This window comes from Medicago sativa, chromosome 3 (assembly GCF_051527215.1).
Source record: "Medicago sativa cultivar Bolivia chromosome 3, Bolivia_mono, whole genome shotgun sequence".
NCBI classification, from domain to species: domain Eukaryota; kingdom Viridiplantae; phylum Streptophyta; class Magnoliopsida; order Fabales; family Fabaceae; genus Medicago; species Medicago sativa.
This window is the reverse complement of record NC_140751.1, coordinates 23,381,897-23,407,614: the sequence shown is the minus strand read 5'-3', so window position 1 is coordinate 23,407,614 and position 25,718 is coordinate 23,381,897. Positions and strand designations below refer to the sequence as shown.

At 38.7% G+C, this 25,718-nt stretch overlaps 1 pseudogene; it reads left to right on the top strand.

Moving 5' to 3' along the window:
- Nucleotides 1-1,663: 1,663 nt before the first annotated feature.
- On the top strand, nucleotides 1,664-25,414 carry LOC146936478 (protein FAR1-RELATED SEQUENCE 5-like; annotated as a pseudogene).
- Nucleotides 25,415-25,718: the final 304 nt, after the last annotated feature.

The window sequence follows — 25,718 nt, the reverse complement described above, 5'->3', positions numbered from 1 at the left end:
AAGGCAGTTTGAAAGAATTGCGAAACTGCCACCGCGTCACTTCTTAAGACGGGTGGTAGAGCGAACCGACTTAAGCACGAATCTAAAAAGTATTTTTTGTACTAGTGTGTTTAGATTTATGTTGATGATGTTATCTTTGGTTCTATCAAAGCAAAACTCTACCAACAATTTTCTAAGTTGATGCAGAATGAATGTGAGATGAGCATGACGAGTGAACTCAAGTTCTTCCTTGGGATCAAAATAAACAATGTAAAAATGGTGTTTACATCCATCAAACCAATCATACAAAGGAACTACTCAAGAATTTGTAGATCAATGCTTACACTAATGCACCTTACTTTCTCGCTATGCAAATGAGTCAAGTAATAAGGTAATTCAAGGGTATATCGAGGTATACTATGTTCTCTACTCTATCTGATTGCCTTGAGATTTGATAATTTATTTAGTGTATGCTTTCGTGAAAAGATTCCAAATTAGATTCTAGAGAAACACACTAAACTACTATCAAGAAAATCTTTAGATATCTAAAAGGTACTGATAACCTTGTTTCTTTACCACAAATCACTTGAATACAAGTTAGTAGGATTATGTGATGATAACGAGGTTGAAGATAGAATTGAAAGAAAGAGTATTAGTGATAGCCATCTATCCATTGGTCAAAATATAATCTCATAGTCAAGCTAAATACAATGAACAATTGCATTATCTACTCATAGGTAAGTAGAATACATCTTAACAACAAATTGTAGCACACAAATACTTTGGATGATACATCAACTTTAAGATTACTTTTTTTTGGTCTTAGATTACTAAATGAATTATGAGAGGAACATTGTTATTTTATGTGATAATACTACTACTATTTGTTTAGGAAAATTCTATGGTGAAGTCAGGCAAATGACTTCTTCGGTGCAGTAACCCTACAACTAATAAGAATGCGCCACGTGATCAAAAGTCAGGCAATTGACTTTTAGGTGTGTTATATGGTACGGGCGGATGCATGGTATGTACTGTGTTCCTTCAGGCAAACTTACTTGTACTTTAGCCCTTAAACTAATTTTAATTGCACTATTTTTCTTTTGTTTTTAAATCAATTTTAATCAAAAATTTAAAAAATTAACTTTAAAATTAAAAAAAGAATTTGAACGTTCTTCCCCTCTGTTCTTGCTGAAACCTACCCCTTTCATCCCTTTTCTTTCTCCTCTCCCACCAGAGTAGAAGGATTTTGCCTCCAATCTCCACCCTTTTCCCGATCGTTGCCCTTCCATCGTCGTCTCCAATCTCCAGTCTCCACCCTATTTCCCGATCGTTGCCCTTGGATTCGTATTTCAAGCTCAACTGTGAAGTTAGGTAAGCTCAACTGCACCTATTTTTTCTGCATGTAATATTATCGGGATTGGTTAGGTCATGCGAAATCAAATACGGAAATTAGGGATTAGGGTAGATTCGCTGGTTTTGATTACGGAAATAGTTTTTGATTTGATGATTAGGGTTTGGGAAATTAGTGATTAAGTACATTAGCTGGTTCAATAGTGAATAGAACTTAGGATTGAATAGTTTTGTTGGTTGTTTAGTGTTCATTGATTATGGTTTATATCTTCATTTGGTTTGATAAGTGATTAGGGTTTATCTCATTTTGGTTTAAATTTTGTATTCCAGATGGAAAACAACAACAATGACTTTACGGATTTTGGTACACCAGAACATGATTACGGTTCTACGGATGTGGATTTGAGTGACGAAACATATCCGATCATTGTTGGGAGTGGTGGTAAATCTACTGAGAATGTTGAACAGAATGCAGATGATGATGATGATGATGATGATGTGAGTCATGGTAATTTTACGAAGAATACTCAAGGGAATACAGGTGATGAGCGATATGATGAAACTGGAGACAATGAAAGTGATTATGGTGGTTGTTCTGGTGATTATAGTGCTGGTGATAAAGGTGAAGATGATGGAAGTGAATGTGATGAAAGTCAAGGTGATGAAGGTGAAAGTGATGAAAGTGAAGGCGATGAACGTGAAGGTGATGAAGGTGAACGTGATGAAGGTGGAGGTGATGAAAGTGAAGGTGATGAAAGTGAAGGTCATGGTAGTGAAGTTGATGAAAGTGAAGGTGATGAAAGTGAAGGTCATGGTAGTGAAGGTGATAACAATTTAGCTGAAGATGATGATGTAGTTGTTGGTGAGGAAATGGTAAGGATAAATTCATTAACTGCTGAAGGAATAAGGAAAATGGAATTTGCGAGTGTTGATGAAGCTTACAATTTTTATTATAAGTACGGTAAGTGTAAAGGTTTTGCTGTTAGGAAGAGTGATATTAGACGCAATGTTAACGGTGAGATTGTAATGAGGCAGTATGTATGTAACAAGCAGGGGTTTAGAGAGATGAAGCATTTATCAAGGTTAGATAGTGTAACACCCATACTAGACGTATCTAGAAAGTCTAGCGTGTGCGTTAATTCAGTACTGGATACATCAAAAATTTACAACAATAAAACTTCGAATGAATAATCTTATACAACAAATGTGTTTGTACAACATAAATACAACTCAACTTTTCATAAATGTACTATATGCAATCCTTGAAGTATCCATACATCCTACAGCGGTACAAACGAACACTTGTCGCATCATCCATTCGGCTACTAGCTTGCTAATCCAACCTGACATCTGAAACAAAAAAGGATTGGGATGAGACATAATGTCTCAGTGAGTTCCCCTAAATCCTAGGCTATAGGTAACCTCAGGGGAAACCTACGGTCACCACGTGTCTACTTTACAACCTGACGGTTGATTATACGTGTGTGGGGACTTGCATACTAGACGGTCATGCAAACTAGGGCCGTCATAGTCTCACCTTAACTTGTTATAGGCTTCACTTCCTATACGTGTCATGGCGGCCGAGGGAACCTAGGACCGCATTGCCAAGAATACGCTCTACGTATCGAGGCCTAAACATAACATAATCATAACACGATTCTAAACCGGACGATTAGGGGAAACCTAAGATCGTCATCGGTATCATGTTCATATAATGCTCTATACATAACTTATACTTGTCTTAAAGCATCTAATGCTCTTGTCCTTAACATGGTCTTGCATGAATCATACTACATGCCATAACATAATCATAAGGAACATAATCGTATTCATATCATGCATAAACGTATCTAAGTTCGTTCATTAGGTTAGCGTTGAACAAACAATTATTATCTTGATTCATTTTACGGATAGTCCCGGGTGGAGTAACCCTGAGATCAATCCCATACATGACAGATGTACGTACATCGGACTCCCTCGGTGTCGTGCGGGTCCCTTGCGGCTTAAACCGTTCCCCTTAGGTCGAGAACCTCCCGTATCCCCCTGACGTGGATAACAAGAGACACGAGCACCTACGTCTTGTTAATTTCAGTGACATGCGGGTCCCTTACGGCTTAAATCGTTCCCCTTAGATCGAGAACCTCTTGTATCCCCCTGATGTGGATAGCAAGAGACATGCCACCTACTTATGATAATCATAGTCTTGTCGTACGTATACTTAAACATAATCATACTTGCTTGCTTATTACCTCGGACCCTTGAGTCGATCCGGTTAGCGGTAATCTTATACTTGTACATACTTAGTCTTAGTGGAGAGATTAACTAATCAATCCATGGCTTAACATACTTGCAATCTTATTCTTATTCATGTGCGAAGATATGCATTTCGCGTATGAACATTCTAGGGATTCTTGCTAACTTGCTAGTTCTTGACAACTATGTCAAGGCTCTAGTTTTCCCCTTGCTTATGGATTATCTTGCTACCCCAGTTCGTATCGTACATACATGTCATCCTCTCATATACCAAGCATCACTAAACATGTTTAATACTTGCTTCATTCATAAGAAAACTCTTTTAGAAATTCATCATATAGGACATTGGTTTGAGGGGTTTGTTTTTATGAAAGATTGCACGGGTAACACCAGCTCGAAAGATGACAACAGGGCCTGAGGCGAGCAAGTTGTACTCTGATGCACAAACTCACTCGCGAGGCGAGTAGCATCACTCGCCATGGCGAGTTGCTTTGCTCGCGAGGCGAGCTCAGGGCGAGCAACACCCCCCACTCGACTTTCATACACGCCGTGGCGACCAGCTTGCTCGCGAGGCGAGTTATGACAGTCCAGCACCTGCATAATTGGTGTTTTTGACCCAAAAACCTCAAAACCAACCATCCATATGCATAACATGACACTAGAGGCCATAGAAAACTTGTAAAACATATATATAGCAAGTGTAAAACATGTTTAGCATGCATGGCATAAAAAGGGGTAATCAATTCATTCATAAACCCTAGAATTGTCATATTATCCTACAAGACATAAACATAAACCCAAAGGGTAGGATAGCTACCTATGGAACTCACCTAGCATAATCTTGAAGCATTAACAAGCTCCAAGCTTCCAAGCCCAACATCAACCCTAATTTGCTTCTCTTGCAATCTTAGCTTATGCCATTCAATCTTGTTGTTTTCTTGAACTCTAGGACACCATAATCCTTGCTTTATCATAAAGAACCACAACTTGCATCATCTTAGTACTCACCAAGAACCAAACCCTAACCTTAGCTTTCTTTCATGAGAGGAGAAGAGAAGAGATCAAACATAATACAAACTTCCTTAAGTTCAATAGGTTCATGAGGAAACATGATCTAAAGCTTGCCATGGGAGGAGAAAGGATTTGAGAAGATTGATGGAGATGAAGAGAAGAGAGTGGTGTGAGGAAAAAGAAGAGAGAAGGAGAAGAAAATATTTTCCCAACCAAGAGAGAGAAAAGGATAAGGGAAATGAGATATTTTCCCACACAAAACATATAAATATTCCTTTCCATGTGATATTACCATATTACCCTTGCCTTAAGCGTGTTTAGTACAACTCTGATACTTTATCCGTATTATACTGACATGTCATAAAATATTAACCATTAACTTACTCTCCATAAATTAAATTCATCTGACACAGTCGACTGGTAATATCTCGATACTGCCAGGCGGGATATTACATTCTACCCCCTTAAAAAAATTTCATCCTCGAAATTTAGAGATCACCTACCGATCATCATGACAAAAACTTACCATCTATGGTCTGAGCCATACATATTTGAAACACCATTTCTCAAGAAGTGCATCATTACTTGCATCTCGTCTTGTTTCTTGATTCACATACATAAGCATATATCTTTCTTGATCTTAATATCACTTAAAAATTGGAGTTATCACATCACATCATGATTTGGAACTTACCTTGCTACACAAAGACTTATTGTCTCGGACTCATAACTTACCCGCTTAACATAAACCATTCATAACAGTATCTCATCATAAACATGAACACTCAGGATTTGCCTTTTAACTGGAATCCTACCGGAAACCAGGTTTGCCCTGCAGTGCTTACTTGCAACCTTAAAACATCGTTTCATGCATACATGATCTTTCCTACCGCACTTTGCGAATTATGCCTCTTACATACATTACTCGTATAGACAATTCCATGAATCTCTTTCCGAGTCTTAAGAAATCTTCTGTTCTCATTAAAAACTTATTGCATCTTATCGCACCCGAATTAAAGGGTAACTCATATAGCTTGACATAGATAAGCGAAATCAACTAGCCACTTTATCCGACACTCTAATAACCAACGTTGTGGTTAACGTGTTCTTGAAACTTCCTAGCAAATTTACTTGCATATACATCATACATTCCTAACATATCTCTGTGTATCCCGTAGGATATTGACTTCATACGAACATTGTCGTTTCCATAATATGCGCATACTTTCAAGTGCCACTTCTTGTTAAATGATAACGATACGTGTTCTAAAATCTTTCTTAAAATTTTTTTTTTTTAAAACCTTGGTATTCGGGTTCTTGAAACGAATATACACATGGCTAGAAAGATTATATCATTCCCAAAACTGAATCTGTAATGGTACTACAGAACCACCGGACGAGTTTCTATATTTTGAAAAAGATTTAACAACTCGTCCCAAACTTGTCCACGACAAGTTGGTCCTGAAGCTTGTATATCTTAAGAGAGTTTACTTACGACGTATCTCATCAGTTTCGAAAATGTATAATTCCATGAGTTTAAAATAAGCATCGTTCCCAAGTTCCTTAATACCAATCTTAACTTTTAAAAGTTATAAAATCATAACTTAACATGTCTTAACAAGTATTGTTTTCACTTAACAAGTATTGCATACGAGAGTATGATCCTCATTGCACAAAATCGAGAGTTACATCTCCTTTCATGATAACATGCTTAACTCCGAATGTGGATTCTTATCTTCTTAACTGATATACGTAGCTCAGACACGTATTACGACATAACATAGACCATAGATGATCCTTCGCCCACTTGACGGTAACTTGTTCCTCTTCTTTAGGAACACATAACTTTATTCTCCACATAATTTCATTCAGTTATCACCTGAGCGTTAATACCTTTTTCCGAAACCGGTCATCATACTCTATGTTTCAATCATTACTTGGATCACAAGAGGAAACCTTCTGAACCTAACATGTTTTCCTATATCGTCATTCATGCTTACTTATCACATCGAGAACTCCTCGCTTGTCTTGTGATGCATCTTGCTAAACTTGAATTACCAACCGAACATTCTTCACGAAAATCCATACATACTAAAATTCCATGCTTCGTGATTAACGATTAGCTTCCATGGTGCTACTCTGATTCCACCCGGTTGGTTTAAACCATTACTCTAATCCGTTAGAGCGATTGAGACTTCATATTCCTTACACTTGTCTTTACTACTGCCTTGTAAGAACAAAACTCGTGATGACTTATCTTATGCTCATAATACTTGACTTGGGGGTAAACCTTACATTCTTGCTAGTTGGATTTTCCGGCTGGGGTATACATGTCATACTTGAACACATCTTTCTGAAGGTGAGAAAAACACAAGAAGGGGGGTTGAATTGTGTTTTGAAAAATTCTTCGTTTCTCCTAAAAACTGAACACACTGATCAGAAGCTAAGTGAGACAGCTTCTGAAGTGATGATCAGAATCTAAATGCAGCGGAATAAAACAGAGAGAGAGAAGAAGAACGACACAAAGCAATTATACTGGTTCCTTCCACAATCCGGAAGTAGTCCAGTCCCCCTTGCACTTCCAAGGAGATTTCACTAAGAGTAATATCTGATTACAATTGCTCAAGCACACAAGCAAGAGACTTCCTTTGCTAAAGCACACAAGCTAGAGACTTCCTTTGCTCAAGAACACAATCAAGAGACTTCCTGCTCAAGCACAACTGCAAGAGACTTCCTAACTAAACAAAATTACACAGAAAATTGTTTAAGGTTGAACACTTGATATACAATCAGAGGTGCTCACAATACAAATCAGATACAGACTCAATGGACTTAAGAATTTCAAAGATATGACTTTGAGACACAGAAATTCTAAGTGAATGCAGAACAATTTCAGCAGAGGTTTGGCACTTGTAAAAATGTTGTGAGTCTTTCGTTCAGCGTTCTTGCATTGCCAAAACTCTAGGTCTTTACTCCTTTATATAGAGGTGTGAAAGAGACGTTGTGAAATTGCCAGCACACCAAAGAGTCGTTGTTGAAGCTTGATCTTTCACCAATGATCTTTTGCCTGATTTGGTTGTTGTCCTATGAAGAACCAATTTGAAATCCATTCCTTATCCAAAGGAACATATATGCAGGCGAGACCGTATTCTGGAGCTGTTTTCTTGTCTTGTAGCGTGGACACAAAACAGAGTAGTGGAGAACGTGGTTGTACAATTCGTACAAAGTACAATGTCAACGCTTTCGTCCAAATTGCAAGCACATGCCTTCAAACACCTTTGAAATGACCGTTGCAATGTTCCACTGATTTACTGCTGTGTTTTCGAAACCAATAGACAGCTTTTGCAATGTAGATTCTTCAATCTTTGAATGTTTTGCAAATCCAGTTGATCTTCAGCTTCTGGTGAAATGACTTCTGATGAGGCAGCTTCTGATGATGCAGCTTCTGCAGCTTCTGATGGTGCAGCTTCTGCAGCTTCTGATGGTGCAGCTTCTGCAGCTTCTGATGGTGCAGCTTCTGCAGCTTCTGATGGTGCAGCTTCTGATGATGTGGCTTCTGGACCTCTTTTCTTCAGAAGCACTATTCTTCGGGAGCACTACTTCTTCAGGAGCACTATGTCTTCAGGAGCAGCTTGACTTCAGGAGCGCTTTTACTTTCAGGAGCGTATTGCCTTCAGAATCATCTAAGCTTCATTTTCTCTTGCTCTTTATTTGCTCATTCAGAACCAATCAATGATGTAACCTTTTTTTTTTTTAACTGTGGTCCTGTACACTTGAACAAATATTAGCTAGTCCAATTTACAATTTTTAATACCTTGTTATCATCAAAACTCTTTAAGGTTCATTGTTAAACACATTTTGTTCCAACAATCTCCCCCTTTTTGACGATGACAAACAATAGTATTTAAAAATTGATCAATTGTTGTTAATCTAATTAACAAGTTGACCTTGGGGTTCTGAGGTTTGTAAGCTCAGAGTCTGAGGTTTGTAAGCTCTAACTCCCCCTGAGTCTGATAGTCTTTAAGGTGAGGTTTGTAAGCTCCCCCTAAGTTCTATCCAGGTTAATTAAATTCATTTTTCGCACAATAATATCAGAGCTAAAAAAAATTGAAAGAATTGACTTATAGATAGGAAGAATGGTTCAATTAATTGTTATTTGAAATTTGATACTCCCCCTTTTTGATACACCGATAAAAAGGATAGAAATTTTCAAAATTTTCAAACATTAATTAATGGGGCTCAGAGCCTTTAAATACTATCACATATACTCCCCCTTTTGTCATTAGCAAAAAGACATAAACAAAAAGAAGAGATGAGAAAAACGTAAGATTAAAGGTTCAGATCATAATTCAAATAAATTAAAAGCATTTTAACCATCTTCAAAGATTAAATAAACAGTCATAGCAAGCATTATTATCAAAGCAAATAATAACACACAAGGTATAAACAGTTAAAGATTTTCAGAAGCAGGAAGAATTCAGAAGCTTATAATATCAGAAGCAAAAAGAACTAATTCAGAAGCAGAAATGAACAAAGAATATCAAAAGCCTAAAAAGACATAAAAATAAGCTAAAAGTGTGCAACTATGGGTTTGGCTTATTTCTCTAAAATCTTCTTCAGAAGCTCTTGAACATCAGCATACTTCTTGTCCATATCTTTTATGTAGTTGTCTTCTCTGATCTTGGCTTCTTGCATGTCAGCTTCCAACTGAGATATCTTCAGCTTCTGCTCTAGTAGCTCTGTTTCCAGCCTTTCATTTTCTTCTTTGAGCACCTTGTTCTCCTGAGCTAGAGCCAGGTTAGGTGCATCAATCTTTTCCAGAATCTCAGAAGGAATGATCAGATGCAGCTCCTTAGGCAGGAATTCATCAGGTTCTCTGCCTCTGATACTGAGTGGATTCTTCACCCAAGTACCAAGAATTTCTACATCTCCAGCATTCTCTTCAATACCATTCAACCACTCTTCCAGCTTCTGCTTGGCTTGCTCTTGAGCCTCAATGCAGGAATCATGCAGAGCTGAAATCAGGTTGATGACCCTTTCCTTGATCCTTCTCCATTGCTTCTGATAGCTTATTGTATGACCCAGATCATTTCTACTTGCTATCAGTCTGAGAACTTCAAAAGCAATATCTTCCCACACATCTTTTAGTACTTGAGAATCCAGGTAAATGGTGGGAGGTGAAGGTTGTTTAGAGGGTTTTGGAGGGGCTAGGGGAACAATTTGTAGGTTTGATGATGATTGGTCATTTGTAGTTGATGATTTGCTGGTTGATGGTTGGTCAGGAGTGGGGTCAACTACCATATCAGAGGCATGATCATATTGATCATCCTCAGAGTCTGTGTCCATATCACATACACCAGTATGGTGGATGATCTTGATGACTTGAACTGGTGAAGAAGATATGGAAGCAGAGGTTAGCTCAGGAACAATGTGTTCAGGAGCGGCAGTTTCAGGTTCAGGTTCAGGAGTGGGTTTAGTAACTGGTTGTTCAGGAACAGAATGTTCAGGAACGGTCTTTTGAGGAGTTGGTTGTTCAGGAACAGATGGTTCAGGAACAATTGGTTGTTGTTGTGGGGGTGATGAAGTTGTAGGGGGTGATGAAGTTGTAGGGGGTGAAGATTGAGGGGATGAAAAGGCTTTATCTGGTGAAGGTTTTTGTTGTGGGGGGTCTTCTAAAACAACTTTATCAGAGGCAGATGCTTCTGGAGTTGTCTCAGAGGCTTTCTCTGAGGTTGTGTTAAAGCCAGATTGGGGTAGTTCACCTAGATAATGACTTTCTAGGTGATCTAAAAGAGATGTGTCTTCAGAAGGAATAGAGGATGTGCTACAAGATGTGTGAGAAACTTGAGGTGCCTTAGATAACATTGCAGAGTTATCTACTGCTTCTGAAGTTCCAAGATTCTGAACTTGCTCTACATTTTCAGCAACAGCTTCATCCACTATTAGAGTTCTTTCTCCTTCCTGTTCTTTTTCAAGTTCTTTCATGGCTTTAACTTCTTGCCTATTTGCCAAATAGTCATCAGATAATTCCTTAGCCATTCTCTTCATGGCTGGAGTAAATTCAACCATGGAACTTTTCTTGTCAACAGGAGCCTTCTTCCTTTTCAGCTTTGGCTCAGCCTCTTCTTCTTCTATTTCTTCGAGAGCTTCCTCTAGCTGCTCTTCGGTGATTACCAAATCTGCCTTACCTTTTCTTCTTTTCTGAGGAATAGAAGCAGCACCAACCTTCTGTATCTTTCCTTTATCCTTGGCAGAAACAGATTCATCTTCAGACTTAGCAACTTTTTGCTTTTTGGTTTTAGCAACAGCCGCTTCTGACTCAGTACTAGTTCTGGCCCTCTTTCCTTTAGTAGGAGCAGCATCAGATTCTGAACTAGTTCTGGCTCTCTTCCCTTTAGGTGCATCAGAAACAACTTCTGACACAGCAACTACCTTGGCCTTCTTGCCTTTCCCTTTAGCAAGAGCAGCTTCCTCCTGAGAGCTCGCATTTTCCTCCAAGACGTACTCAGCTACTAATTTAGCTAAGTGTTCAGGATTACTTTCCTTAAAGATGGAAGGAAAGTCCCTGATAATCTCAGTTTCTTCTGTGGTCATCTCCAACCACTTTTCATCTTTAGGGGCTGTCTTGAAAACATGCATAGAATGCAATGTCTTGCTACTGATAGTCTTCTCAGCAGTAGAAACTTCGAAGCATTTATCAGAAGCATTCCTTGTCTTTTTCAAGAAATCCAGCACTCTTCCTTGATAAAAGATCTCTGATAACAATCTTCCACATGGCACTTGTTTCCTTCCTTTGACAGTGCCTTCATTAATAGCCCAGCAGAGATAATCCATGACATATCTGGGGAAATTAATCTTCTCAAGCATGGCCATGAAGTAGATTGCCAGTTTCTGTTGATGATTTGGTTGGTCAGACCCTCCTGCTCTTAGAAAGAAGCAATCAGTACAGAATTTCACCAACATCCTGTGATGAATCTCCATTTCAGAAGGCTTAGCATCTTTGTTACCACCCAGAAGAGTGTTGTAGTAGCTTTGCAGCAGGACATCATCCTTCTTAACTATTTCTTGAAACCTTCCTTCTGCATTCATTCTACACGCTTTAGCTATAACGCCCTCAGTGATGGTTATAGGAATGCCCATCACTTCAGACCTTATTTCTAAGCTCTCAAATGATGTAGGATTCATATCCATGGTCATTTTCCCTTTCTTTGACCCAGCTTGTTTGCTTACAACTTTTGCAGGCTTTTCATTGTATACTTCAGCTTTTAACCAAAAGTCCTTGACCAAGTTCACATATGTTGGCCCATTTAGCATCTTGAAATACTCAGACAGCTTCTGAGTTTCTATCAATCCTTCCATGTTTACTTTGTACTTCTTAAGTGAAGCGAAGTCCACCGGTGATTCTACTTGAACTGTTAAAGATTTCCATGGAATATCCATAGTCTTCTCTTTGTAGACTGGCCCAGATCCGATTGCGCCTTGCTTGCTTGATGTAGATTCTGAAACTTTTGAGCTTGAAGATGCCATTTGAAGATGATTGAAGAAGATTTAGAGAATTTAGGGTTCTAAGGTTTTTGCACTTACTTCACAAGAGGTTTGAGAGCAAAATGTGTTTGTTGTGAGTGAGTAGTGTGTGAATTGACAAAGTGTTAAAAGTAAAACGATTGCAATTCAAAAGAGACAAACAAACATAACATTAATGACAAAATTGGGGGCGCGTGAAAAGTACTTTCAAAGCTATTAAATCATCATTGCCCTTTTAGTTATACACCAACACATACAGGCCACATAAGAAGTTCACAGAGTAACTACCAAGTTAGTGGGCCAGAAGTTACTTTTAAAAAGTAACTCCCAACGTTTCCACTAATTCAACTATTTGAAAGCAATAAATCCAGCTTCTGGACTTTAGATGCTGACGTCATTATCAGAAGCGAGTTTTCCTCAGAACCTCAATAAGGAGCTTCTGATGGACTACTGCTTCTGAACTAACTTCAGAACCTAAAATCCTATTCAGGAGCAAGCAAACATCTAATCAGACACGTAGTGCATGTTCAAATTTTTCTTTATAAAATCATATCTTTCAACAGTTAAAGGCTTAGTAAATATATCAGCCCATTGATTTTCAGTATCAATGAATTGTATATCTAAAATTCCTTTTTGAACATAATCTCTGATAAAATGGTGTTTGATCTCAATGTGCTTAGCTCTAGAATGCAAAATTGGATTTTTAGACAAACAAATAGCAGCAGTATTATCACAATAAATGGGAATACTGTTAGCAGTTATCTGATAGTCTTCCAACTGATGTTTCATCCAAAGTAGTTGTGTACAACAACTTGCAGCTGAAATGTATTCTGCTTCTGCTGTAGACATAGCAATAGTTGTTTGTCTTTTGCTAGCCCAGGATATAAGATTATCACCCAGAAATTGACAATTACCACTGGTTGACTTTCTTTCAATCCTATCACCAGCATAATCAGCATCACAGAATCCAATTAGCTTATAATCTAAGGATTTCCTATAACGGAGTCCAAGATTAGTTGTTCCTTTCAAATACCTGAAGATTCTCTTGACAGCAGTCATATGAGATTCTCTAGGATCTGATTGGAATCTTGCACACAAGCATACACTGAATAAAATATCTGGCCTAGATGCAGTAAGGTATAACAAAGAACCAATCATACCTCTATACAGCTTCTGATCTACTTTAGCTCCTTCATCTTCTTTGCTTAAGGTGCACGTAGGGTGCATTGGAGTGTTCATCACTTTACAATCTTCAAGTTTGAACTTCTTCAGAAGCTCCTTTGTGTACTTTGATTGATGAACATAAACTCCATCTTTGCATTGATTGATTTGAATGCCAAGGAAGAACTTCAGCTCTCCCATCATGCTCATTTCAAATTCATCCTGCATTAACTCAGAAAATTCCTTGCAAAGAGATGCATTAGTAGAACCAAATATTATATCATCAACATATATTTGTACAACAAGAATATCTTTCCCAAGGGTCCTTCTGAAGAGTGTAGTATCAACCTGTCCTCTTTTAAAATCATTCTTGATTAAGAAATTACTTAGTCTATCATACCAAGCTCTGGGAGCTTGTTTCAAGCCATATAGTGATTTCTTCAGTTTAAAAACATGGTCAGGATTTTTAATATCCTCAAATCCAGGAGGTTGCTTGACATACACTTCTTCTTCTATGACACCATTTAGAAATGCACTCTTGACATCCATCTGATATAATGTTATGCCATGATTAACTGCATAGGAAAGAAGTAACCTGATTGCTTCCAATCTTACTTCACCTTGCTCATTCAGCTTGTTTCTGAATACCCATTTTGTTCCAATAATGTTCTTGTGCTGAGGTTTGGGTACCAGATCCCACACATCATTTCTTTGAAATTGATTCAACTCTTCTTGCATAGCTAGGATCCATCCATCATCTGAAAGTGCTTCATCAACTGTTGTAGGTTCAATCATTGAGATTAGTCCAATCATTGACTCTACTTGTCTGAAATGTGATCTTGTTCTTCTTGGGCTATCTTTGTTTCCAATGATTAGCTCCTCAGGATGTGAAGACTTGTGTTTGAATGTGTTTCTGGGAGGATCTTCTTGATGTGAGCCATCTTGTGCTTCATCAGAAGCAGCTTCATCCTGCGCTTCTGATGTGGGTTCAGCTTCTGGACTATCTTCAGACTCAGCTATCTGATCAGGTTCTGGAGTAACTTCAGGAACCTGTATCTCTGCAAAACTTTCACCTTGCTTTGAAGTTTTATCTTCAAGCTCTTTGTCATCAAATCTAACGTGCATAGATTCTTCAACACAGAGTGTTTCTGAATTATACACTCTGTATGCCTTTGACCTTTCAGAGTAACCTAAGAAGATTCCTCTTTGGGCCTTGGCATCAAATTTCTTTAGGTAGAGCTTGTTGTTCAGAATGTAACATGTACATCCAAATTGATGAAAGTAAGAGATATTGGGTTTTCTTCCTTTAAAGAGTTCATATGCTGTTTTCTCCAAAATAGGTCTGATATAGATCCTGTTTTGAACATAGCATGCTGTATTTACTGCTTCTGCCCAAAAATGTTTTGGTAAATTGTTTTCATGAATCATGGTTCTGGCCATTTCTTGTAAAGTTCTATTCTTTCTCTCTACAACCCCATTTTGTTGTGGAGTTCTAGGAGAAGAGAATTCATGGAAAATTCCATGTTTTTCACAAAAAGCTTCAAATGGCTCATTTTCAAATTCTCCACCATGATCACTTCTGACTTTCAAAATTTTTGATTCTTTTTCAGATTGAATTTGAGTGCAGAAGCTACTGAATACATCACACACAACATCTTTACTCTTTATGAATTTCACCCAAGTCCATCTGCTGTAATCATCAACAATGACTAATCCATATTTACTTCCATATAAGGATGCAGTACTCACTGGTCCAAATAAATCAATATGGAGTAATTCTAAAGGTCTTGAGGTTGAAACGATGTCTTTGGTTTTAAAAGATGATTTCACAATTTTCCCTCTCTGTCATGCACCACAGAGTGCATCTGAGTGATAGTCAATGTCTGGTAGCCCTTTCACAAGTTGTAACTTACTAAGCTTAGAGATTAACCTCCAGTTAGCATGTCCCAACCTTCTGTGCCACATCCATTTCTTATCATTCACTGATAGTAGGCAAATTACCTTCTGATCAGCCAGTTCAGAAAAATTGATTTTATAGACATTGTCAACTCTCTTTCCTATGAACACAATGGATTTGTCTTCCTTGTTGATTACTGTACAGTTGGGTTTTTCAAAAAGCACATCATAACCATTATCACAAAATTGACTAATGCTCAAAAGGTTATGTTCAAGACCATCTACCAACCATACATTATTAATTGAGGTAGAGGAATTACCAATAGTTCCTGTACCTATGATCTTGCCTGTTTGGTTTCCTCCAAACTTCACATTTCCTCCCTCTTTCATTGTTAGGCTGAGGAACATGGACTTGTCTCCTGTCATGTGTCTTGAGCAACCGCTGTCTAGGTACCATGATCTTTGCTTTGGCACTGCTCTTAGACATACCTGCATCATTGACATTTTTAGATTTAGGTATCCATTGTCCTATGGGTCCTGGAAGGTTAGTACTTAAGGCTTTACTCTTCACTTCTTGTACCTTGTGCTGTAAGTTGGGTTGCTTCTGATTAACCATCACCGTAGGTTTTGGTACTTCAGAAGCAGTAACTGACTTCTTCTGAAATTTAGACTTCAGAACCCCAGATTTTGGTTTCACCAAACTCTGAGGAATAGGTTCTGATCTTTTCAGGATCCTAACCTTTGAAATCTTGGAATCAGATTTGATCATAGCCTTTGACTTAGAGTTCTTTGGCTTTGAAGTAATCTTAGCCTTAGAACTAGAAGCTTCAGGTTCTGATTGAACAACAGTTTCCAACTCAGCCCCTTCTGGTACAAAGAAGGTTTTCAGACCTTCCTTGATGCATTCACAACAAGATTTTAGATTGGTTTTCTCAAGTTTCACTTCTGGAAAACCAATTCCTCTGCCATTGTTCTTGTAAATGCTATAAATCATAGAAGCTACTCTGCTTCTGTCAATGCCAGATATAATAAAATCTTCAAGAGCAATTTTCATGATTACTTAAAGATTTTTCATTACACTTTTCTTGTAGCTTCTGACATAAGAACCTGAGCTGATCTTCATATGTTTTACACATGAAGTCAAAGCCCCTAAGTCCTTGTTCAGAAGCTTTCAGATCCAATAGAGTTGATTTTTGCTGTTGTACCAAATCAGCATATTTTTCTTTTAAATCCTTCAACTCATTGGTTCTTACTTCAAAATGTGTAAGAAGTTCTTTAAGTGACTCAACAAGTTCATCTCTGGGAATTTTGGAATATACCTCGTTTTCATCTTCTGAGTCTGAATCTGATCCAGCTTCTGAAGTTGCTGTTGCTACCAACCCAACAGCTACCTTTGCATCTTCATCAGCTTCCTCTTTATCAGATCCAGATTCACTACCCAAATCATCCCAGGTTGCCATTAAACTCTGCTTAATCTGCTTCTTGAATTTGCTTGGTTTGAATGTAGACCTCTTTGACTTGTCCTTTGACTTTTCTCTTTGAAGATCAGGGCATTCAGCAATGAAGTGTCCTGGCTTCTTACAGTTGAAGCATCCCTTCTGATCTTCTTTCCTTGAGCTTCTGGAGTTACCCCTTTTGGCGAGAAACTTTCTGTTCTTCTTGGCCAGATATTGAAGTCTGTTTGAGAGCATGGCCATTTCAGCAGCATCTGGTTCAGAATCTGAACTTGACTGTTCTTCCTCTTCAGATTCAACCACTTTGAGAGCTTTTGATGACTTGCCTTTGGATGGAAGATCTATTGATTTACTCTTCTTAGTAGACTTATGTTCATTAAGACTTAACTCATGAACTTTGAGAGAACTAACAAGATCTTCGACACTTAAAGTGTTTAAATCTTTAGCTTCCTCAATGGCAGTCACTTTTGGTCTCCATCTGGCAGGTAAGCTTCTGAGTATCTTGCTTACATGATCAGAAGCAACATAGCTCTTCTTTAGAATCTGTAGCCCAGAAACTAAGGTTTGAAACCTTGAGTACATCTCCTCAATAGTTTCATCATCCTTCATCTTGAATAACTCATACTGATGTACAAGCAGGAGAGCCTTTGCTTCTTTGACCTTCTTGCTCCCTTCATAATTTGAACAGAGAGAAGCAAACATAGCTTTAGCAGTGGATTTGTCACTCATCTTCATGTATTCTGCTTTGGGTATGGCAGTGACAAGGGCTCCTCTGATAATATGATGCTTCTTGTAGAGTTTCCTCAGTTCTGGAGTATGTTTCTTTCTATCCACAGCAGCTCCTTCTTCATCAAGGACTAAATCACCAACACCATCTTCCAGAATATCCCATAATTCTTCATCTAGGCTCATGATGTAACTGTAAAAGTTGGTCTTCCACCAAGAGAACTCTTCAGCATCTCCATTGAACTTTGGAACTTTTCCAACACTGGATTTCTTACTATCACTATAATCATGTGAGACATTTTTATAGCTAGTATCACCAGAACCAGTAGGAGGAGGAATAGACATGTTTTTCTCAGATCTTTGACTGTTGCACGGTTAAGTGTTACACAACAGACCAAGGCTCTAGATACCAATTGAAGGTGAGAAAAACACAAGAAGGGGGGTTGAATTGTGTTTTGAAAAATTCTTCGTTTCTCCTAAAAACTGAACACACTGATCAGAAGCTAAGTGAGACAGCTTCTGAAGTGATAATCAGAATCTAAATGCAGCGGAATAAAACAGAGAGAGAGAATAAGAACGACACAAAGCAATTATACTGGTTCCTTCCACAATCCGGAAGTAGTCCAGTCCCCCTTGCACTTCCAAGGAGATTTCACTAAGAGTAATATCTGATTACAATTGCTCAAGCACACAAGCAAGAGAATTCCTTTGCTCAAGCACACAAGCTAGAGACTTCCTTTGCTCAAGAACACAATCAAGAGACTTCCTGCTCAAGCACAACTGCAAGAGACTTCCTAACTAAACAAAATTACACAGAAAATTGTTTAAGGTTGAACACTTGATATACAATCAGAGGTGCTCACAATACAAATCAGATACAGACTCAATGGACTTAAGAATTTCAAAGATATGACTTTGAGACACAGAAATTCTAAGTGAATGCAGAACAATTTCAGCAGAGGTTTGGCACTTGTAAAAATGTTGTGAGTCTTTCGTTCAGCGTTCTTGCATTGCCAAAACTCTAGGTCTTTACTCCTTTATATAGAGGTGTGAAAGAGACGTTGTGAAATTGCCAGCACACCAAAGAGTCGTTGTTGAAGCTTGATCTTTCACCAATGATCTTTTGCCTGATTTGGTTATTGTCCTATGAAGAACCAATTTGAAATCCATTCCTTATCCAAAGGAACATATATGCAGGCGAGACCGTATTCTGGAGCTGTTTTCTTGTCTTGTAGCGTGGACACAAAACAGAGTAGTGGAGAACGTGGTTGTACAATTCTTACAAAGTACAATGTCAACGCTTTCGTCCAAATTGCAAGCACATGCCTTCAAACACCTTTGAAATGACTGTTGCAATGTTCCACTGATTTACTGCTGTGTTTTCGAAACCAATAGACAGCTTTTGCAATGTAGATTCTTCAATCTTTGAATGTTCTGCAAATCCAGTTGATCTTCAGCTTCTGGTGAAATGACTTCTGATGAGGCAGCTTCTGATGGTGCAGCTTCTGCAGCTTCTGATGGTGCAGCTTCTGCAGCTTCTGATGGTGCAGCTTCTGATGATGTGGCTTCTGGACCTCTTGTCTTCAGAAGCACTATTCTTCAGGAGCACTACTTCTTCAGGGGCACTATGTCTTCAGGAGCAGCTTGACTTCAGGAGCGCTTTTACTTTCAGGAGCATATTGCCTTCAGAATCATCTAAGCTTCATTTTCTTTTGCTCTTTATTTGCTCATTCAGAACCAATCAATGATGTAACCTTTTTTTTTTTAACTGTGGTCATGTACACTTGAACAAATATTAGCTAGTCCAATTTACAATTTTTAATACCTTGTTATCATCAAAACTCTTTAAGGTTCATTGTTAAACACATTTTGTTCCAACACTTTCTTGAACATCTAACCTTGTACCTTTGCATTCTCGCATACTATATTTTGCTTAATCATACCAATGCTTGCTCGTGGATTTTTCTTTTAAAGGAAAACTTTGTAATCTAACGCACGGGTCATTGACGTTGATGATTTTCTACTTTATAATTATATCGGGTTTAGGCCCCGGTCGTTACTCTATAATCATAGAACGAGTTGATAACACATAGGTGCCACCAATCCTAGACTCTAATAAGTCTAGCCCGCTCTACGAGTGTCGTAGCAAACCGGTTCCTAGAAATCTCTTGTGAATTTCCAAAATGTCAACTTCAATCACCCATACGCGTAATTCTTTTCTAAAATTCTTTTAAACTTTATAACTCAACATCATATCGAGCCTTAACAAGTTAATTAAGCAAAACATAGGTTCGAGAAATACGTCATAATTCCACACAATCCGTGAACCATGTGAATTCCTATAACTTTGCACCGCTTAAAACTTCTTCTTCATACCTTGTACATAAACATCCGTGACTTTCCTTCTAAATACCGAAACTTCTATATTCTTGATCTTGGCTCGTTCTTGACTCTTAACACATTAACTTCCAAAGCTACCTTAAACCGTACCGATTTCATTGATGGTTGCCCATGCCTATTCCTTGGAAATCTTAGGATATGATATGCATTCGTTACTTGACATCATAAAAGATTTTCTCTACATAAAAGTTTATTGTGAAGACATCTCGCCAATAGTCATTGCAAACCATAGGAACGAAATGGTAGTTTTCATAAAAACGGAAAGTTTCGTCCCAGGCTTGCTATTGGTGAGCTTCTCCAACTCTATTTTTCAGAAACATTCCTTGCATGAAATTCTTATTCTCAAGTATCCAATGCATATCATTTATTCCTATCATCGTGAAATATTTTATAACATATGCATGGCAATCCTCAACCTTTTTCGATACAGTTCTTGGCACGTCGGAAATCAACGCCTTAATCCTGATAACATAAATCTTTCTCTTGAATCCTTAACTCCATTCACATATTGCTATTCCTAAGAGCCTGCTGACTCCGTCAACACATATCGACTTCTCACTATCTTGTAACCTTGTACTAACATTCCAGAATATCATAAACTCGTTCCAACAACAACTCTTACCGAATCTTTCGGTCATGATTATATATATCCAACTTCGCCACTTGCGGGTACATGAAGTATTGCTAACATCTTACCCGACATGGTTGGAACGTTCCTTCTTAACGTGTCTTACATTCCCGGAGGATTCACACTTCTACTTGATTAGTTCACCGGCCACCTTTTGGCACGATCAAACTTCTTCATCACATACTTCGTTCCTCCTGGGTCCTATTCAGCTCTCAGGTACCTATTCCAATCGTTGAATGCTAAATTGAGTTGATCAGGCTCAACTAACAACAACAACTAGAACGTTTACCTGGAACCCAATGGTCCCACTTCCTTAGTTGTAATTTAATGACCCAAGGCACGGTCTGAATCGACCTGCTCTGATACCAAATGTAACACCCATACTAGACGTATCTAGAAAGTCTAGCGTGTGCGTTAATTCAGTACTGGATACATCAAAAATTTACAACAATAAAACTTCGAATGAATAATCTTATACAACAAATGCGTTTGTACAACATAAATACAACTCAACTTTTCATAAATGTACTATATGCAATCCTTGAAGTATCCATACATCCTGCAGCGGTACAAACAAACACTTGTCGCATCATCCATTCGGCTACTAGCTTGCTAATCCAACCTGACATCTAAAACAAAAAAGGATTGGGATGAGACATAATGTCTCAGTGAGTTCCCCTAAATCCTAGGCTATAGGTAACCTCAGGGGAAACCTACGGTCACCACGTGTCTACTTTACAACCTGACGGTTGATTATACGTGTGTGGGGACTTGCATACTAGACGGTCGTGCAAACTAGGGCCGTCATAGTCTCACCTTAACTTGTTATAGGCTTCACTTCCTATACGTGTCATGGCGGCCGAGGGAACCTAGGACCGCATTGCCAAGAATACGCTCTACGTATCGAGGCCTAAACATAACATAATCATAACACGATTCTAAACCAGACGATTAGGGGAAACCTAAGATCGTCATCGGTATCATGTTCATATAATGCTCTATACATAACTTATACTTGTCTTAAAGCATCTAATGCTCTTGTCCTTAACATGGTCTTGCATGAATCATACTACATACCATAACATAATCATAAGGAACATAATCGTATTCATATGATGCATAAACGTATCTAAGTTCGTTCATTAGGTTAGCGTTGAACAAACAATTATTATCTTGATTCATTTTACGGATAGTCCCGGGTGGAGTAACCCCGAGATCAATCCCATACATGACAGATGTACGTACATCGGACTCCCTCAGTGTCGTGCGGGTCCCTTGCGGCTTAAACCGTTCCCCTTAGGTCGAGAACCTCCCGTATCCCCCTGACGTGGATAACAAGAGACACGAGCACCTACGTCTTGTTAATTTCAGTGACATGTGGGTCCCTTACGGCTTAAATCGTTCCCCTTAGATCGAGAACCTCTTGTATCCCCCTGATGTGGATAGCAAGAGACATGCCACCTACTTATGATAATCATAGTCTTGTCGTACGTATACTTAAACATAATCATACTTGCTTGCTTATTACCTCGGACCCTTGAGTCGATCCGGTTAGCGGTAATCTTATACTTGTACATACTTAGTCTTAGTGGAGAGATTAACTAATCAATCCATGGCTTAACATACTTGCAATCTTATTCTTATTCATGTGCGAAGATATGCATTTTGCGTATGAACATTCTAGGGATTCTTGCTAACTTGCTAGTTCTTGACAACTATGTCAAGGCTCTAGTTTTCCCCTTGCTTATGGATTATCTTGCTACCCCAGTTCGTATCGTACATACATGTCATCCTCTCATATACCAAGCATCACTAAACATGTTTAATACTTGCTTCATTCATAAGAAAACTCTTTTAGAAATTCATCATATAGGACATTGGTTTGAGGGGTTTGTTTTTATGAAAGATTGCACGGGTAACACCAGCTCGAAAGATGACAACAGGGCCTGAGGCGAGCAAGTTGTACTCTGATGCACAAACTCACTCGCGAGGCGAGTAGCATCACTCGCCATGGCGAGTTGCTTTGGTCGCGAGGCGAGCTCAGGGCGAGCAACACCCCCCACTCGACTTTCATACACGCCGTGGCGACCAGCTTGCTCGCGAGGCAAGTTATGACAGTCCAGCACCTGCATAATTGGTGTTTTTACCCAAAAACCTCAAAACCAACCATCCATATGCATAACATGACACTAGAGGCCATAGAAAACTTGTAAAACATATATATAGCAAGTGTAAAACATGTTTAGCATGCATGGCATAAAAACGGGTAATCAATTCATTCATAAACCCTAGAATTGTCATATTATCCTATAAGACATAAACATAAACCCAAAGGGTAGGATAGCTACCTATGGAACTCACCTAGCATAATCTTGAAGCATTAACAAGCTCCAAGCTTCCAAGCCCAACATCAACCCTAATTTGCTTCTCTTGCAATCTTAGCTTATGCCATTCAATCTTGTTGTTTTCTTGAACTCTAGGACACCATAATCCTTGCTTTATCATAAAGAACCACAACTTGCATCATCTTAGTACTCACCAAGAACCAAACCCTAACCTTAGCTTTCTTTCATGAGAGGAGAAGAGAAGAGATCAAACATAATACAAACTTCCTTAAGTTCAATAGGTTCATGAGGAAACATGATCTAAAGCTTGCCATGGGAGGAGAAAGGATTTGAGAAGATTGATGGAGATGAAGAGAAGAGAGTGGCGTGAGGGAAAAGAAAAGAGAAGGAGAAGAAAATATTTTCCCAACCAAGAGAGAGAAAAGGATAAGGGAAATGAGATATTTTCCCACACAAAACATATAAATATTCCTTTCCATGTGATATTACCATATTACCCTTGCCTTAAGCGTGTTTAGTACAACTCTGATACTTTATCCGTATTATACTGACATGTCATAAAATATTAACCATTAACTTACTCTCCATAAATTAAATTCATCTGACACAGTCGACTGGTAATATCTGGATACTGCCAGGCGGGATATTACAGATAGGCAAAGAGATCATCAACGTCTCACTCGTACAAAGTGTCCAGCTAGGCTCCGTGTTCACTACAGACCCAAAAAGGGTAGATATGTTGTGTCTATTTGTGAAGAGGGTCACAACCATGAACCTACTCCAACCAATGTTGTGCATTTACACCCTATTTATCGGAAAATATACGAGGTAGATAAAGCACAAATTGATGGTCTTCAGTCACACGGAATAAGAACTTGTCATATAATGGGATACATGGTGGCTCAGAAGGGTGGATATCCTGGTGTTGGGTTCACTAAGAAAGATCTCTACAATTACTTTGACAAAAAAATGTGTGCTGTTATTAAGGATGGTGATGTTTCAGCTGCTTTAAACTATCTGAATGTTAAGTCATCAACTGATCCACATTCCTTTTGTGAATATTCTGCCACTGATGACGGACGTTTGAAATGTCTATTTTGGGAAGATGGCACAAGCAGATCAGATTATTTCTGCTTTGGCGATGTGGTTGCATTTGACACAACGTACAACAAGAACAAATACCACTATCCGTTGGTGATTTTGTCTGGCTGCAACAACCACTCACAAACAGTTATATTTGGTGCTGCATTGGTGATGGATGAAACAATAGAAACTTATATGTGGGTGTTGACTAGTTTTCTAGATTGTATGGGAAAAAAACTTCCAAAAGCAGTTGTAACAGATGGTGATGGTTCTATGAGGGAGGCGATAAAGGCGGTTTTACCAAGTACACGTCATTGTCTATGTGGTTGGCATCTGAACAAGAATGCTATGGACAATGTCAAGAATTCAGCTTTTTTGGAAGGTTTTAAAAAAGCAATGTACTCTAATTTTACGGAGGATGAATTTGAAGAGTTTTGGGGGACTTGGTGAGGGAAAATTGCCTTGAGAACAATCCATGGGTTACCAAAACATATGAGAACAAAGAATTGTGGGCAACTGCATACATGCGTGACGATTTCTTTGGTGGTATAAGAACTACGTCTCAATGTGAGTCTGTTAATAAAATCATAAAGAGTTATGTTAGGAAGAAAGGAAGCATCTTTGAATTTCTGCATAATTTTGATGAGGCAATGAGAGGCTACAGAAACAACGAACTTGTAGCTGATTTTAAATCCAGGTTTTCATCCCCTGTGCTGACAACTCATCTGCTCTGCTGAAATCTATACGGCAGAGATCTTTCAAGAAGTGAAAGAAGAGATTATGAAAGGTGTTGCACTGAGTGTGAAGGAAAAAGAAGTGATTGGTGACTTGAGAAAAATGAAGTTGACAAAATATCTTGAGGAAGGTGTTTATGAAATTCTATACGATGAGTCGATCTCAGCAATTCAGTGTTCATGCAAGAAATTTGAATCTCGAGGGATTCCATGCTCCCAGAATGTTTGATTTTGTTGCGTTGGACGAAAAAGGCAAAGATTGGTTTCTTGAATGTGGACTATTGTGGGGAAGTAGATTCAAAATTGATGGAGATTGCTCGATATGGTGCATTATGTAATGTGTTTACAAATTTTTGCAGGGAAGTGTCCAAAAAGGGTAGGTTGTATGCAGATGTGCTGGATGGCATACAAAAGCTTTAGGAAAAGTGCGTGAGCCCTGAAGTTCCAACTGTTACTGGAAACTCAACAATGGACCACATACGTGATCCATTGCCAATGAAGTGTAAAGGTGCTCCAAAGAAGAAGTAAAATGCACCAAAGTTTGTAAGAAAATGTTCAAACTGTGGCAGCACGCAACATGATGCCAGAAAATGTTCCGCAGACACTGAACCTCTTTCTGTGCCCATGTCTCAGCCCGATAGCCAAAGAGACGTGGGAGAACGATCAAAGGGAGGCAAATCAAAGAGGAAGACATGTTCCGCAAGCACTGAACATCTTTCTGTGCCCATGTCTCAGCCTGATAGCCAGAAAGACGTGGGAGAAGGATCAAAGAGAGTGAAATCAAAGAAAAAGAATTGTTCTGCAAGCAATGAACTTCTTTCTGTGCCCACGTCTCAGCATGATAGCCAAAAAGATGTGGGAGAAGAATAAAAGGGAGGAAAATCAAAGAGGAAGACATGTTCAGCAAACACTGAGCATCTTTCTGTGCCCATGTCTCAAAAAGACGTAGGAGAAGGATCAAAGGGAGGAAACCCAAAGAAAAAGGCCTGTTCTACGCCTATGTCTCAAAGTGCTAGCCAAAAAGACGTGGCAGAAGGATCAAAGGGAGGAAACCCAAAGAAAAAGACATGTTCTGCAAGGAATCAACATATTTCTGCGCCCATGTCTTAGCATGCTAGCCAAAAAGACGTGGTAGAAGGATCAAAGGGAGGAAACCCAAATAAAAAGACTCGTA